At 42.7% G+C, this 16,521-nt stretch overlaps 1 pseudogene; it reads right to left on the bottom strand.

Moving 5' to 3' along the window:
- Positions 1–817: 817 nt before the first annotated feature.
- On the bottom strand, positions 818–11,919 carry LOC125855845 (uncharacterized; annotated as a pseudogene).
- Positions 11,920–16,521: the final 4,602 nt, after the last annotated feature.

Here is a 16,521-nt window from a genome sequence, read left to right as displayed (position 1 = left end):
GCTAAAGCGGGGTTTTATAAAAGGCGAAACTGGTCGCTAAAAACCTAAAAGCTGGTCGTTAAAGGTCAAAACTCTGGTCGGTAAAGAGCTGCACCTGATCTTAGCTTTGGCTAAATTCTTCAAAGTCTCCGACAGGGTGCTCGAAATTCGTTCGGTACCCGATAAAAATGAAATAGATATGCTACCCTACTAAATTCGACATTCCGGACTCAACGGCGCAGTCGAAATTTCCATCAGAGGTCATCTTGATAAAAAGTGGGTCCCACTTTCAAAAGCCATTTTAAGTTAAAAACCACAAAAGGGATCGAAAAAATATCGAAAATCTCGGGACACAAAAGAAGGGTCAATCTAGACCAAACTAAACATTTCGGAGCTAACCATGCTGACAAAATTCTCATTCGAGCGCATTTACTCAGTATGTTGACTAAAGTCAAACCTAGGCTTAAACTTAAAGTTAAAACGCCTAATCGCACCGACTCACACTGAAAACCTCGGGAGTCATGCTGACCATGCTACTAGCCTAAAATGACCCTTCCGGAGCTGATAGAATCCTCAGAATTGGATTACGATGTCATCTTCTTGAACTTTTGATCAAAAATGATCGTTCAAGGTTCATAAGCTCCAAAAACACTAAAATTCGCACAATAACCAAACGAACGACCAGGTGACCGAACTGTCAGTCCCAGCAAGTCATAAATGACTTGGGGTCGCTATAGGAACGCTCTAAACGACACACAGAAGGCAAGACACAGAAATGACCAAGAGGGTCATTACAATATCCACTACTAAAAAGGACTTTCGTCCGCAAAAGTAAGGGTCAAGAAGTACATGAAAGCTCAAACAAGCCGGGAAACTGCTCTCACATCTCGTGCTCGGTCTCCCAGGTAGCCTCCTCGACTAGATGATGCCTCCAACAGACCTTAACAACCGAAATGGCTCTCGAGCGTAATCTCCTCACATCTCTGGCTAGAATGGCAATTGGCTCCTCTACAAATGTCAAACGGTCATCCAACTGAACTGCATCATACTGGAGCACATGGGACTCATCAGGAACATACCGACGCAACATCGAGACATGGAAGACTAGGTGGATGGCTGAAAATGCTGGAGGTAGGGTTAACTCATAAGCAACCTCCCCAATTGTCCGGAGTATCTCAAAAGGCCCAATGTAACTGGGGCTAAGCTTGCCCCGCCTCCCAAACCTCATCACACCTTTCATGGGCGACACACGGAAGAAAACCCGATCACCAACAGAGAATCTCAAAGGTCGACGCCTCCGATCCGCATAACTTTGGTGCCTACTCTGAGCCGTCCTGAGTCTGTCCTGAATCACTCTCACCTGGTCCAAAGCCTCCTGAATCAAATCTGTACGCCACAGCCTAGGCTTTGTAGACTCATACAAGCCCACCGGAGAGCGACAATGCCTACCATACAAGGCCTCGAATGGGGCCATCTGAATACTAGAATGGTAGCTGTTGTTATAAGCAAACTCCGCCAAAGGCAAGAACTGGTCCCAATGACCACAAACTCCAAAACACAAGCTCGCAGCATGTCCTCAAGGACCTGAATAGTACGCTCCGACTGACCATCAGTCCGCGGGTGGAAAGTTGTGCTAAGGTCAACCCGGGTGCCCAACTCATCCTGAAAGGTCCTTCAAAGGCTAGACGTTAACTGAGAACCCCAATATGATATAATAGAAACTGGCACCCCATGAAGTTGAACCACCTCCCGAATGTAGATACGAGCCAACCTCTCGGCGCTAAATGAAGACTGAACATGAAGGAAATGTGCTGACTTGGTCAATCGATCAACGATGACCCAAATGTTATCAACACCTCTAGAAGTCCGCAGTAAACCAGCCACAAAATCCATAGTAATGCGATCCCACTTCCACTCCGGAATGGGTAGTCTCTGAAACTCACCACCAAGCCTCAAATGCTCGGCCTTTACCTGCTGGCAGCACAAGCAACGGGAAACAAAGTTAGCAATATCTCTCCTCATGCCACTCCACCAGTAATGCTGCCTCAAATCACGATGCATCTTCGTTGTGCCCAAATGGATAGAGTATCTAGACTCATGGCCCTCAGAAAGTATCAACTGTATCAAATCCCCAACTCTCGGAACACATATGTGGCCGGTGAATCTCAACACTCCATTTGGATCTAAGGTAGCCTGACCACCATCACCCGCTAACACTCGATCTCTAAAGGACACTAAGGCCTCATCCTCAAACTGATAACCACGGATCCTATCAAGCAAGGAAGACTGAACTCCCATATGGGCCAAGACACGTCTAGAATCTGAGATATCCAACCGAACCATTCTATTGGCTAAGAACTGAATGTCCAAAACCAAGGGTCGCTCCTCAACAGATAAGAAGGCAAGACTACCCATACTCACCATTTTCCAGCTCAAGGCGTCCGCTACTACATTCGCCTTACCCGAATGATAGAGAATAGAGAGGTCGTAGTCCTTCAGGAGCTCAATCCAACGACGCTGCCTCGAATTAAGGTCCCTCTAGCTCATGATGTACTGAAGACTCCTATTATCGGTATAGAACTCACATCGAACTCCATACAAGTAGTGCCTCCAAATCTTAAGCGCGAAAACTACCGCCGCCAACTCCAAGTCATGAGTGGGGCAGTTGCGCTCATGAATCTTAAGTTTCCTCGACGCATAAGCAATAACCCGACACTGTTGCATCAATACACAACCCAGACCAATGTCGGATGCGTCACAATAAATCATGAAGCGCTCGCCCTCAACTGGAAGAGTCAATATAGGAGCGGTGGTCAATAACTCCAGCCATAAAAAGCTCGCCTCACACTCCTCTGACCAAACAAAGGGAATATTAACACGAGTCAACCGGGTCAGAGGTGCTGCCAAGGTAGAGAAAACCTCCACAAATCGTCTGTAGTAGCCTGCTAGTCTGATGAAGCTCCGAATCACAGTAACTGAGGTGGGCCTAGCCCAATCACGAATAACCTCAATCTTCACCGGATCTACCATAATTCCCTCATTGGACACAACGTGCCCCAAGAACGCTACAGAGTCTAACCAAAACTGGCACTTTGAGAACTTGGCATAAAGTCGCTGATCTCTTAGAGTCTGGAGCACAACTCTCAAATGATGCTCATGATCACCCCTACTTCGCGAGTATATCAAAAAGTCATCAATGAAGACTATGACGAAGGAATCAAGATAAGGCCTGAACACGCGCGTCATCAAGTCCATAAAGGCAGCAGGGGCATTAGTCAACCCAAATGACATCACCAAGAACTCATAATGGTCATAACGGGTCTTAAATGCAGTCTTAGGGATGTCCGCTGCCCTAATCCTTAACTGGTGGCAACTGGACTTCAAATCAATCTTAGAGGAACCTCCCTGTAGCTGGTCAAATAGGTCATCAATCCTAGGCAGAGGATATCGATTATTCACTGTCATCTTATTCAACTGCCTATAGTCAATGCACATGCGCATCGTACCGTCCTTCTTCTTAACAAAAAAAATGGGAGCACCCCAAGGTGAGACATTAGGTCTAATAAATCCCTTACCCAAGATATCCTGAAGTTGAACACTGAGCTCCTTGAGCTCTGCAGGAGCCATCCGATATGGCGGAATAGAAATAGGCCGAGTACCTGGTTGAAGCTCAATCGGAAAATCAATATCACGCTCTGGGGGTAGGCCAGGTAGGTTGGTAGGAAATATATCTAAGAAGTCATGAACAACAGGAACTGACTCAACCGGAGGAACCTCCCTACTCACATCACACACATAGGCCAAATATGATAAGCATCTGCTAGCCACTAGCCTCCTAGCCCGAATAAAAAAGATAACCCCAACTGGTGTGCTACCACGAGATCCCTGCCACACCACTGGAGGAATACCAGGAATGGCTAAGGTAACGGTCTTAGAAAAGCAATCTAAAATAGCGCGATAAGGGGATAACCAGTCCATGCTCAGAATCACATCGAAATCAACCATGTCAAGCAATATAAGGTCAGCTTGGGTGTCACGCCCCTGGATACTAACTAAGCAAGATCAAAATACATGATCAACTACTAAAGACTTACCCACGGGGGTCGACACACGCAACGTCGCTACCAGAGGATCATAAATCATACTCAAGCGAGAGACATAGTAACCAGAAACATACGAAAAAATAGAGCCCATATAAAATAAAGCCAAGGCGGGTTGCTGGCATAAAAGAATCATACATGTGATCACATCGTCTAATGCCTCAGCTTTCGCCCTCGCTGGAGCTGTATATAAATGGCTATGTCAGCCTCTGCCCTGACCATCAAACCTACCATCTGACCTGCCTCTTTGGGGACCATCCTACATACCCTGATGACCACCTCTACGATCCTGAACCTGATCACGACCTCTAGCTGGAGGTGCTGGTAAAGTTAGGGGAGGTGCATGAGGAGCGGGAACAATCTGACTATACTGAGGGCAGTCCCTGGCCCAATGACCCATCTCACCACACTCATAGCAACCCTATTGAGGGCGACTCCTAGAAGAATGACCACCATGGCCTGAAGAACTCGACTGAAACACCTTGCATCCCTGACTCGAACTAGCCTTACTCTGACCACCATCTGATGCCTGAAGAGAGACCTGTGTAGGTCTGCTAGATTGACCCTATCGAAACCGTCTTTCGGCCATGTCATGATAATCCCTAGACCTAGGGCGGGATTCACTGTAGCTGCCCTCATGCCTAGCCCTCTTCTTGCTACCCCCTTGGGCCTCGCAACGAAGATGCTCCATAGTACTAGCATGGTCAACTACGTCTAAAAAAGATTGACTCGCAGAAACTGAGGACTGGGTCTCAAGCCGAAGGTGCAATCTCAACCCACGAACAAAGCACCTAACTCGCTCCTCCTCTGTAGGTAATATCATCTCTGCATGATGAGAGAGCTCGTGGAACCTAGTCTCGTACTCGATCACTAACATAGAACCCTGCTTCAACCTGTAGAACTGATCCCTGAGGCAGTCTCTGATGCTACGAGGGATAAACTTGGCCAAGAATGCCTCAGAAAACTAATCCCATGATACTGGTGGAGATCTAACTAGCCTAGTCTGAATGAATGTGCGCCACCACTGCTTGGCTGGCCCATCTAGTTGGTAAGCAATGAAGTCGGCCCCTCTAGACTCCACTAGACCCAAAGTGCAAAGCCTCTCACAACAAGTAGTAAGAAACTCGTGGGCATCCTCACCCACAACCCCAAAAAACCTCGGTGGTGTCAACCTGAGAAACACAACAAGCATCTTTTGGTCCTCGAGCGGCATAGGTCTATCCGTTTCCAAGGGTTGTACTCCCTCAAGCGGAACCTGGACTTGAGGTGCCCTCACTGTAGGCTGATCCTGCTGTATTGGTGTTGATGTAGCTGGGGAGGGTGGCTACTGCATACCCCCAAGCACACCCAAGAGCTGAGCAACAACGGCCTGGAGATCTGGAGTCAAAACAAGTCAGGGTGGCGACTGGGCTGGAGGGTCCACTACTAGCTCTAGATCCCCCTCTCTCTCTTGGGTTGGTGTTGCGGCCTTCTCTGGACCTCGGGGTCGGTGTCTACCCCAAGATGGGGATCTGTCTGCAGGCCCGGGTGCATCACCCCCAGCCGCGCTACCTCGCGAGCGAGCCATCCTACAAAAGAGTGAAACAAGTGAGATTTCAAAGAACCAATAAGACACACAATGCACGGTAGTGAAACAAAAGAGGAAATCTTCCTAAAGACATCCTGTAGCCTCCCGAAGATAAGTTAGGGACGACTCCCCACCGATCCGCAGGACTCTATTAGACGTTAGCTCTGTACAACTGAGACCGATGAACCTAGGGCTCTGATACCAACTTGTCACGACCAGATTTCTCAAGTCATGATGGCAGCTACTATACCCTACCAGTATGTAAGTCAACCCATAACCCAAAACATCAAGTAATGAGCGTAAGAGCAGAAACTAGCGAAAACAATAGTCTAAACAAGGACAACAAGGCGAAAACAAACCAAAATAAATATATATACAGAAATCCCTCCCAGAACCTGGAAGTCACTAGTACAGAGCTATCTAATAAAGAGTACAAGTCCCAAAAGTGGACCACAGAAAGTGTGTCTCAAAAGCAACAAGACTAGCTAAGACAAAATAAGGAGGCGGAACAAACCCAAAACTCCAAGTGTTCACCCTCGTCTCCGAGTCACAGCGGCAAAAGAAGGCTGGAGCTAATCACCGCTGGTAACTGGTACTGGGACCTGCATCATAAAATAGATGCAGAGTGTAGCATGAGTACCAAAATAACAGGTACTCAGTAGACATCATAGGCCGACTGAGAAAAAAGGGTAAAAACAATAAGAAAGGATAAAATCTAGACAAAAAGAGGTCAAAGCGGATAAGAAAATAAAGCACACGAGCATACCAGAAATAAACTAAGTACAACTAAACTAAACCTAATTGGACCTTTATATGCCCAGAAGGTACACTCGTGCGCAAGTTCAAATAAAACCTGAACGAACCCCCATAACAGAATAGCTAAGTCTATTGAGAAAGAAGAAAACCAGGCTCCCAGCCCAAAGTAGCCAAGATAATCCATCAGACTCCACCCAGCCAACAGTGCACAACCAGCCCAGCTAGAAAGAGTGACCCTAGGGGGCACCCAACCAAATTGTCCACTCCCAACCCAGCTAGAAAGAGGGACCCATGAGTGAGGTAGATATCACGAGTCGTTCTACCATGTAGTCAGCTCCCAGCCCAACAAGAAAGAGCGACCCAGGGACACCCAGCCAGCAGCACACTCCAGCCCAGCTAGAAAGAGAGGCCCGAGGGTGATCGCCGAAATCACCAAGTCTACTTAGCCAGCGATACGTTCCCAGCCCAGCTAGAAAGAACGACCCCGGGGGTGATGGTATCTCCAATAGGATCCAATCCAACAACAGCCACCGTGAAACGCTGTCCACTCTAAGAAATCACAGAAAAGGCTCCAAGCTTATAGTATCTCAATCCCATACCTTTAGTGATGCACTGAGCCTTCGAGAACGCGTCGGAACCGCGGAACTAGAGGGAGAAGATACAGAAGTGCAGCAAGCAGCGATAACGCCTAATATAAGGCTCAAACTATCAGACTCAAGTCTTCTACTCCAGTCTATAAGGAGCTAAGTCATCAGAATGACGTCAGCAGAAAGTCAAGGCTATCCAGCCCACGCGGGTTATAAGCCTAAGGCAATGCAAGCCTAACCTAGACTAAGGACATCATACTTACGATTAAGGATGAACAAGGCATACAACACATAGCATACAACCATAAAATAGCATTTAGCACATAAGCATGCAACTCTACTAAACCGGTTAACATGATACTATACCCGAAATATGGTCAATCGTCCTAACATGAGGTATCTAATCAAAGTAAGGTAAGAAACTGGTACCCACCCCCAATTCACTCAAATCGACATGCTTTTACACAATTAAGCTCAATCTAAAAGAAAGGAAGTGGTATCCTATCTGTAGGCCGATCACGCGCGCTCCAAAATCATTCATCTTGAGGTTTCCCTTTTCGAACTACCTCAAAAAGCTGACACACTATCAAAAAAATGGTCACAACGTTATTACGGTCATTTAGACACTAAAATTGCAAGAAACATAGACAAACAAATTTTGGGGTCAAATTCGGACTAGTGCTGAAAATTCTGGAATTAACCCCAAGAATAAGTTCTTAACAGCTCCCCGAACTTGTGTTCCATGATAGGACACAATTCAGGGCTCGAAAAAAACACATAACCAACATGCAACCAAAACCCAAATTTTCTCAAGAACTAAATAAATGGGATAGCAGTTAATTCAGCATATTTACCAGAAACGGGCGATCTACAGTAAATTTCAAAAACACCACAACGCTCTCCTCGAAAAACCCCTCAAAAATGACTCATGAAACGCTGAAATCGAATCTAAAATAGATGAGAAAACAAATCTTAAAAATCCCAAAATCAAGCTCACAAAAAGGGGGTTGTGGCAGTAGGTTTTTTGTGAAATTTACCTCGAACGGAGACCCCAAATCAGATTCCAAGCTCACCAACTAGTTGTCCTAAAAAAATCTCATAACTTTGCCTTTTGAATTGCCCGGATTAGAGCTCCAGAGCTCAAGTTATCGCACTTTAAAGAAATGAGGAATAAGGCTAAGTTGGGGTTTTATAAAGGGCGAAACTAGTCGCTAAAAACTCAAAAGCTGGTCGTTAAAGGCCAAACCTCTGGTCGGTAAAGAGCTGCACCAGATCTCAGCTTTGGCTAAATTCTTCAAAGTCTCCGATGGGGTGCTCGAAATTCGTTCGGTACCCGATAAAAATAAAAAAGATATGCTACCCTATTAGATTCAACATTCCGAACTCAATAGCGCAGTCGAAATTTCCATCAGAGGTCATCTCGATAAAAAGTGGGTCCCACTTTCAAAAGTCATTTTAAGTCAAAAACCACAAAAGAGATCAGAAAATATCGAAAACCTCGGGATACAAAAGATGGGTCAATCTAGACCAAACTCAACATTCCGGAGCTAACCATGCTGACGAAATTCTCATCCGAGCGCATTTACTTGAAATATTGACTAAAGTAAAGCTTAGGCTTAAACTTAAAGTTAAAACGCCCAATCGCACCTACTCACACTGAAAACCTCGGGAGTCATGCCGACCATGTTACTAGCCTAAATTGACCCTTACCAAGCTGATGGAATCGTTAGAATTGGATTACGATGTCATTTTCTTGAACTTTTGATCAAAAATGATCGTTCAAGGTTCATAAGCTCCAAAAATACTAAAACACGCACAATAACCAAACGAACGACAAGGTGACCGAACTGTCAATCCCAGCAAGTCATAAATGACTTGGGGTCGCTATAGGAATGCTCTAAACGACACACAGAAGGCAAAACACAGAAATGACCAGGAGGGTCATTACATAAAGTTGATCAGCTACACCCTTATTCACTGAATCAAGGCTTCGGTAAAAATATTGCCGCAAAATATTGTCGGGCAAACCATGAGTTGGGCATTGCAACACCAGCTTCTTGAATCATAGCCAAGTCTCATGAATTGGCTCATCCTCCAAACGCTTGAAGCTTTTGATGTTATCCCGAAGGGTGGTCATCATCTTTAAAGGAGGGAAAAATCGCACTTGAAATGCGGTGACAAGCTCTTCCCATGAAGTGATTGATTTTCGTGGCAATTCAGCCAGCCACTTACATGCTTCTCCCATTAAAGGAAACGGGAACAACCTCAACCGGACCGACTCTTGGGATATGTTCTTGAAGGAGAACGGCCCGCAAACATCAACAAAGTTTCTAATATGCTCATGGGGATCCTCACGAGCCAGCCCACCAAATAACCCTTTCAATTGCAAGAGCTACAACATAGTACTTGTAATATGGAACACAACGTTCCCTTCAGCCAGAGGCAAGTGAATGGAACCAATTCCACCCATTAGATGAGGGTCATTAACATTAGGCTCATTGACATCATTGAGGTTGTCGATGTCATCTTGATGTCCCAGTTGGCTACCATTACTTCCGTTCACACTCATTTCCTCTGTTCAAAACAGCAACACATAAACCAAAACTAAAATTAAGTAGATTCAACTATAACTAACAAGAACAAAATTTAACTTAACTAAAAAATGTTAACCAACACGACTCTACGACAGTGGTGCCATTTTGATTAAGGTTTCAAGGACACTTAATCCAGTTCTAAGAATCAACGATCGTTAGTCAGTATAATAACCCAACTAAATGAGTTAGGGTCGAATCCCACAGGGAGTGGTACGTGTTTAAGATTCAAGAGTAAAGTGTGAATATGCTCAAATCAACCATAGGAATAGACATTTACGAATAAAAACATAATTCAAATTAAGGGGTGACACAAATGTCAAATAACAGGGGGTTTTGGTTTTAGTTATCAACTACAACAGCAACAATTAGCACAAAATTAACAGTAATGAGATAGGTTCTTGGGATACGATTCGATTATAGCCTAATGTAGACAAATGAGTAATTGCAATTATTAGGAAATAGCTATAAATTAATGAATAAGCTAGACTATAGAAGAGGTAAATTTTCTCTCAAATAATTTACCCCGAATCAAGTTGATTTCTCTTGAACATCGACAAGCATGCAAAATAAGAACATCCTACGCCTTTGCCCATTCACTCTCTAGAGTTGAATGTGTGGAAAAAGGGTTTAGGATTCACTCTCTCGAGCTGAACCCATGACAACCCAATACCCATAGACCATCAATCAATAATCTTGGTTTCAAAACCTCTCTCTCGAGCAAGCCAAAAACACGAAGGTAGAACTGCATTTACAACTACAATTCTTTAAATTAAACCACAATTACTGATTGAAATCACTTCTAAACAGTATTTAGACAAAAAATTAGCAATACCCATAAACTAAATCAGCCTATAATAACATAATCACACCCTAAGAATTGGGGTTTTAGCTAGACATCATAAAAGATAAAAATCATTACCAAATTGTGTTTGCATCAACTGGTATAATTAATTTCGTCTTTACAAAGGTCCAAATTGAAGAATCTCAAAGACCCACTTCCAATTTCTAAAAAATGGAAAACTTCAATTCTTCAAAGCTAAGGAAAACTTGTCTCAATACTCAGAGTTCAAATTGAAAAATTACTCTAATGAATAATATGATGTCCCAAAAACTCTTAAACTAAATGGTCAAAGACGTATTTATAATAGCCAAAAAGCAAAAGACCATTCAGTGCAGTAAATCAGGCTCGCTGATCAACTCGCCGATCCACCCTTTGGTCAATGTCCTCGCCTGTTTTCCTTGGCCTTCAGCTTCCTCAAGTTCTGTAACTTTGGGCGATCCAAAACTGCATCGCGGAACCACTCGGCGATCCACCAACAGCTTATTTCTCTCGCCAACTTGATTTTCTCCTTCAGGGTTTGGCACACTGGAACGTTAGGCGGTCTAATGGCCACTCGACGACTCACCAAATGGACTTGGCGATCACTAGGCTTTTTTTTGTTCCTTCTTTCAGCTCGCTTCGTTCCTTTTGCAAATTAGTGTCATGCTTTGTTCCTCAATCAATATACCTGAAAATTAAGGGTTTTTCATCAGTTATTGGCATAAAATAAGCATTTGAGGACTGTAAATCTATCCAAATAAATCCCTAAATGAGTCCAAATTTTGGACTCATCAAGTAGTACATTTTCTCCTGGAGTGAAAGTGTGAGGAACTATGTGCTTGTCATGCCACCTTTTTGACTTTTCTTTGTAGAGCTTGGCACTATCAGACACATGGAGCCTAAACTCCTCAAGTTCATATAATTGACCTACTAGCGTCCTACCTGCCACGTCAAGGTGCAGATTTAACTTCTTAATTGCCCAATACGCTTGGTTCTCTAATTTCGCCGAAAGATGACATGATTTTCTGAACACTATGTGATAGAGGGAAGTCCCTATAGGTGTTTTATATGCAGTTCTATATGCCCATAGTGCATCATCAAGCTACACAGAGCAATTTATTCTTTGTGCATTCACTGTCTTCTGTAAAATCTATTTCACCTCTAAATTCGATACCTCCACTTGACCACTTGTTTAAGTTTGGTAAGTTGTAGCAACTTTATGCTGAATACCATACTTATCAAGAAGATTATTCACTAAATGGTTAATAAAGCTCTTACCTCCATCACTTATGATTGCCCTCGGAGGGCCAAAACGAGTGAATATGTGCTTCTTGATGAATTTAATCACCACTCTTAAGTCATTCATGGGAAGAGCTACCGCCTCCACCCATTTGGATACATAATCAACTGCCACCAGAATATATTGGTTTCCACTGGATGGTGGGAATGGACCCATGAAGTCAATACCCCACACATCAAAGATTTCCACCTCAAGAATGTTATTTAGTGGCATCATGTATTCTGAATATAGTACCCAACCTTTGGCTTTGATCACATCCCTTCACATAAGCAATATAAGCTTTAAACAATGAGGGCCAAAAGAAACCAAATTGTAGTACCTTGTGCGTTGTGTGCTCTCCTCCATGGTGTCCTCCACATGGGCTTGCATGACAACTTTTGAGTACTTTCTTTACCTCATATTCTGGAATGCATCTTCTTACCACCCATTTCACTCATTACTTGAAAAAAGAATGGTTCATCCCAAATGTAGAACTTAGCATCATGAGTTAGCTTCTTCTTTTGGTGGGTGGTTCCATCTGGAGGGTACTCTCCGCTTATTAACAGATTCACTATATCAGCATACAAAGGCACTTGAGAGATATCTAGTGCCATCAATTGTTCATCCGGAAACTGTTCCCAGATTTGTTCCCCTTCATGTACATGAGAAAAGTCTTTTAACCTAGATATATGATCGGCTATTTGATTCTCAATACCTTTTCGATCTTTGATCTCAAGGTCAAATTCTTGGAGAAGCAACATCCACCGAATCAGCCTTGGTTTATCATCCTTCTTATTGAATAGGTACTCAATAGATGCATGGTCAATATAAACAATTACCTTGGTACCTGCCAAATACGATCTGAACTTGTCGAAGGCGAACACTAGAACCAGCATCTCCTTCTCAGTCACTGTGTAATTATCTTGAGCAGAATCAAGGGTCTTGCTCGCATAGTAGATTGAATGGAACACTTTGTCTTTTCTTTGTCCCAATACTGCACCCACTACTATATCGCTTGCATCACACATGAGTTCAAATGGTAACTCCAAGTTAGGATCAATCAAGATTAGAGATTCAATACCTCAAAAGCCTTCAAACACGTCTCATCAAACTCAAATTTCACCTCCTTCTCCAAGAAACTGCACATCGATCTTGCAATCTTGGAAAAATCCTTAATGAATCTCTGGTAGAAACCTGTGTGTCCAAGGAAACTTCACACCCCTTATACAAAGACAAGAGGGGGCAATTTTTCAATAACTTCCACCTTGGCTTTATCTACTTCTAGTCCAGACTTTGACACCTTATGACCCAATATTATGCCCTCTCAAACTAAGAAGTGACACTTCTCCCAGGTGAGAACTAAATTTCTATCTTCACATTTAGCAATTACTTTATAAAGATTCCAGAGACATACCTCAAAAGACTTCCCAAATACTGAGAAATCATCCATGAACACCTCTACAAAGTCCTCAACCATATCATGAAAAATGTCCATCATGCACCTTTGAAAAGTCATCGGCGCATTGCAAAGTCCAAATGACATGCGTTAGAAAGCATATGTACCATAAGGACAAGTGAATGTGGTCTTCTCCATATCTTCAGGCGCAATAAAAATATGATTATATCCGAAATACCCATATAAGAAGCAATAGTACTCCTGCCCTGCTAAATGGTCCATCATATGATCAATGAACGGGACATGATAGTGATCTTTTCGTATAACCTCATTAAGATTTTGGTAATCCATGCAAATTATCCATCTGGTGACAGTTCTAGTGGGAATCAACTCATTTTTGTCGTTCTTCACAACTGTCATACCTCCCTTCTTTGGGACATGATGAGTCCAAGATTTGGACTCATCCAGGTCTATGTTTTGATAGTTTTAGTGTCCTTAATTGCCTAATTTATGTTATAAACTGATGTTAAAGCCTTGATTTACAAGTATGTGGACTAAGGAGCAAAGTAAGGACACTAACAGGCAAAAAGGAACAAAACAAGCTAAAGAGGTTAAGAAGAGCACTCTTATTAATCGCGAAGACCACTCAGTAAACCGCCGAGTGGATCTTCAGACCGCCTAAAGTTCCAGCATGCCAGCCCTGAAGGAAGAAACCAAGTGAAACGGCGATGGAAGAGAGCAAAAGGCGGATCGCTGAACCACTCGACGATCCCGACTTACCTCGCCTAATGGCTTTTCAGGCCAAATTTTGTGAAACTATAAATTAGATTTTAAATGTAATTTTGAGGAGTTCTCTCCTAGATATTACATTTCCCATTCTAGACTTTGAGTTTTCTTTGAATTTTTGAGTTCGAATTGTACAATTTTGGAGGATTTGCAAGTGGTTTTTTGAATTTCATTCTTAGAAATCATTGTAAAGGCTTGAAGACTCTTATCCAGATCATGGCTAATGCATTTGGTAATCGTTTCTCCATTTTTATGTTGTATGGCCAAAACCCCAATTCTTGGGGTATGATTATGTGATTATGGTTTGAATTAGCTTATGGGTATTGTTTATTACTAATTTAAATGCTATATTGAAGTGGATTTAATCATTATCTATGTTTTTATTTATGAATTGTAGTTGCAAATGCAGTTCTAATTTTGAGTACTTAGCTTGCTTGAGAAAGAGGTTTTTGAACCAAAGCTTTTGATTAATCATTTGTAGGTATTGGGTTGATGTGGGTTCAGCTCGAAAGAGTGAATCGCAAACCCAAATACTATCCAACTTTCTCTAGAGAGAGGATGTATTAAGGTTGTAGTATGTTCTTATATGTTAAGCTTGTTGAGGTTCGAGAGAAATCACTTGAATCGAAGTAGTTGTTCGAGAGAAAGTTTTTTCACTCATAGCCCAACCTACCCAGTTACCTATTTATTAGTAGTTTCAATTACCCATATAGCGAAATTTACCTATAATCGATCACATCCCAAAAATTCCTCTTTATATTGTTATTTCATCATTGTTTGACTATGTTATAGCTGATAATTGCAAGCCAAAACCCCCATCTGACATTTGTTGTCAACCTTTTTTTTATTTTTTTACTTGTATTTTTTGATAATTTCTATTCCTATAGCTATTTCGATCACATTTGTACTTCATAACTGAATTTGAACATGTACCGCTTCCTGTGGGTTTGACCCCAACTCTTCGTTGGGTTTTATTTTATTTAACGATCGTTTGCACCTATAATTGGATGAGGTGTGCTTGAAACGTTAATCTAAATGGCACCACTGCCGGGGAGTGGTGTTGTTTAGAAATTCTTTTATTGAAGTTGAATTGTGATCTTTTTTGCTGTAGTTAAATCGACTTACTTTAGTTTTTGTTTTGTGTTGCTTGTGTTAAACAGAGGAAGAAATTAGCATAAACGGGAGTAGTGGTAGCCAAGTGGGCCACCAAGACGATATTGGGAACCTCAATGATGTAAATGACCCAATCCAATCGGGTGGTGTTGGTGTCATTCGTCTACCTCCGGCTGAAGGAAACATTGTGTTTCACATCACCAGCACAATGCTTCAGCTCCTACAATTGAAAGGACTATTTGGGGGGATGGCTCATGAGGATCCCCATGAGCATATTCGAAACTTTATGGACATTTGTGGTCCGTTCTCATTTAAGAGCATATCACAAGAATCAGTTTGTCTCAAGTTGTTCCCATTCTCTTTGATGGGTGAAGCCACCAAATGGTTATCTGAGTTACCAAGGAACTCCATCACCTCTTGGGATGAACTGATCACAACATTCCAAGTAAGATTCTTCCCCCCATCGAAGATGATAACACTCAGATATTTCATCCAACGTTTTAAACGCTTGGAAGGTGAGCCAATCCATGAGATGCTGCTGAGATTTAAGATGTTAGTGTTGTAATGCCCAACTCATGGACTTCCAAATTATGTGCAGCTGCAATACTTCTATAGGAGCCTCGACTCGATGAACAAAGGAGTTGTTGATCAACTTGTTCCTAGTGGTATAATGCAACAACCCTATGAAGTAGCGTCTCAACTCATTGATTGCACGACCAAGATCAATAGGGCATTGTACACTCGTGAAGACCAAGTCTCTCCTCTCACTTTTAGAATGACAAAAGAGCAGATAAAAAATGATCAAGAGAGAGACCAAAACATGGCCAAAATGATGACCCAACTGGATATCTTAGTTAAAAATGTCATGGGTGTTGGTACAAAGAGTGTTAATATTGTAGGTGTTGGTGGAGTAAACCCCGATGAAACATAATTTGAAGTGTTGTACAATGAGGAAGTGAACTTCCTAGACAATCAAGGAGGAGGTTATCGTGCAAACTACCTAAGATCGGGTGGAAATCAAGGTTGGAATAGAGATGAGGGTTGGAGAGACCGAGACAGAGATTGGTATGATCATAATGCTACTTGGAAGGAAAGAGAGGGGGACAAGGATAGGTACATCCCTCCCCATGAGCATCAAAAGCCTAAGGAATCTAAAGGTGGCCGTACAGAAAATATGCTCTCACGCATTCTCAACAAAGTTGAAGGGTCAGACAAAGTGTTGAAAGAGATGATAGAGGATATCTCAACTCACAATCAGTCGGTGACCTCTCACTCAGTCTCTATTAAGCAGTTGGAGACCCAAATGGGTCAAATTTCTTCTCATTTGAATCAAGACAACAAGGGGGGTTGCCTAGTGACACAATGTCAAACCCCAAAAAAAAAGCTTGATTTGGTATCCCCGTCGTGCCACAACGTTAACTAAGGCACTTCTTGGGAGGCAACCCAAGTTTTTAATGCTTTAATATTTGATTTTGAATAATGGGTGTTGAGTGTGCAAGTTGAAAAGTGAAGAGTGTTGGAAAATAGGTAGTTTGGCGAGTCAA

Source organism: Solanum stenotomum, chromosome 2 (assembly GCF_019186545.1).
Source record: "Solanum stenotomum isolate F172 chromosome 2, ASM1918654v1, whole genome shotgun sequence".
Taxonomy (NCBI): Eukaryota; Viridiplantae; Streptophyta; class Magnoliopsida; order Solanales; family Solanaceae; genus Solanum; species Solanum stenotomum.
Note: the sequence above shows the minus strand (reverse complement) of the source record. Positions and strands in the feature narration are given on the sequence as shown.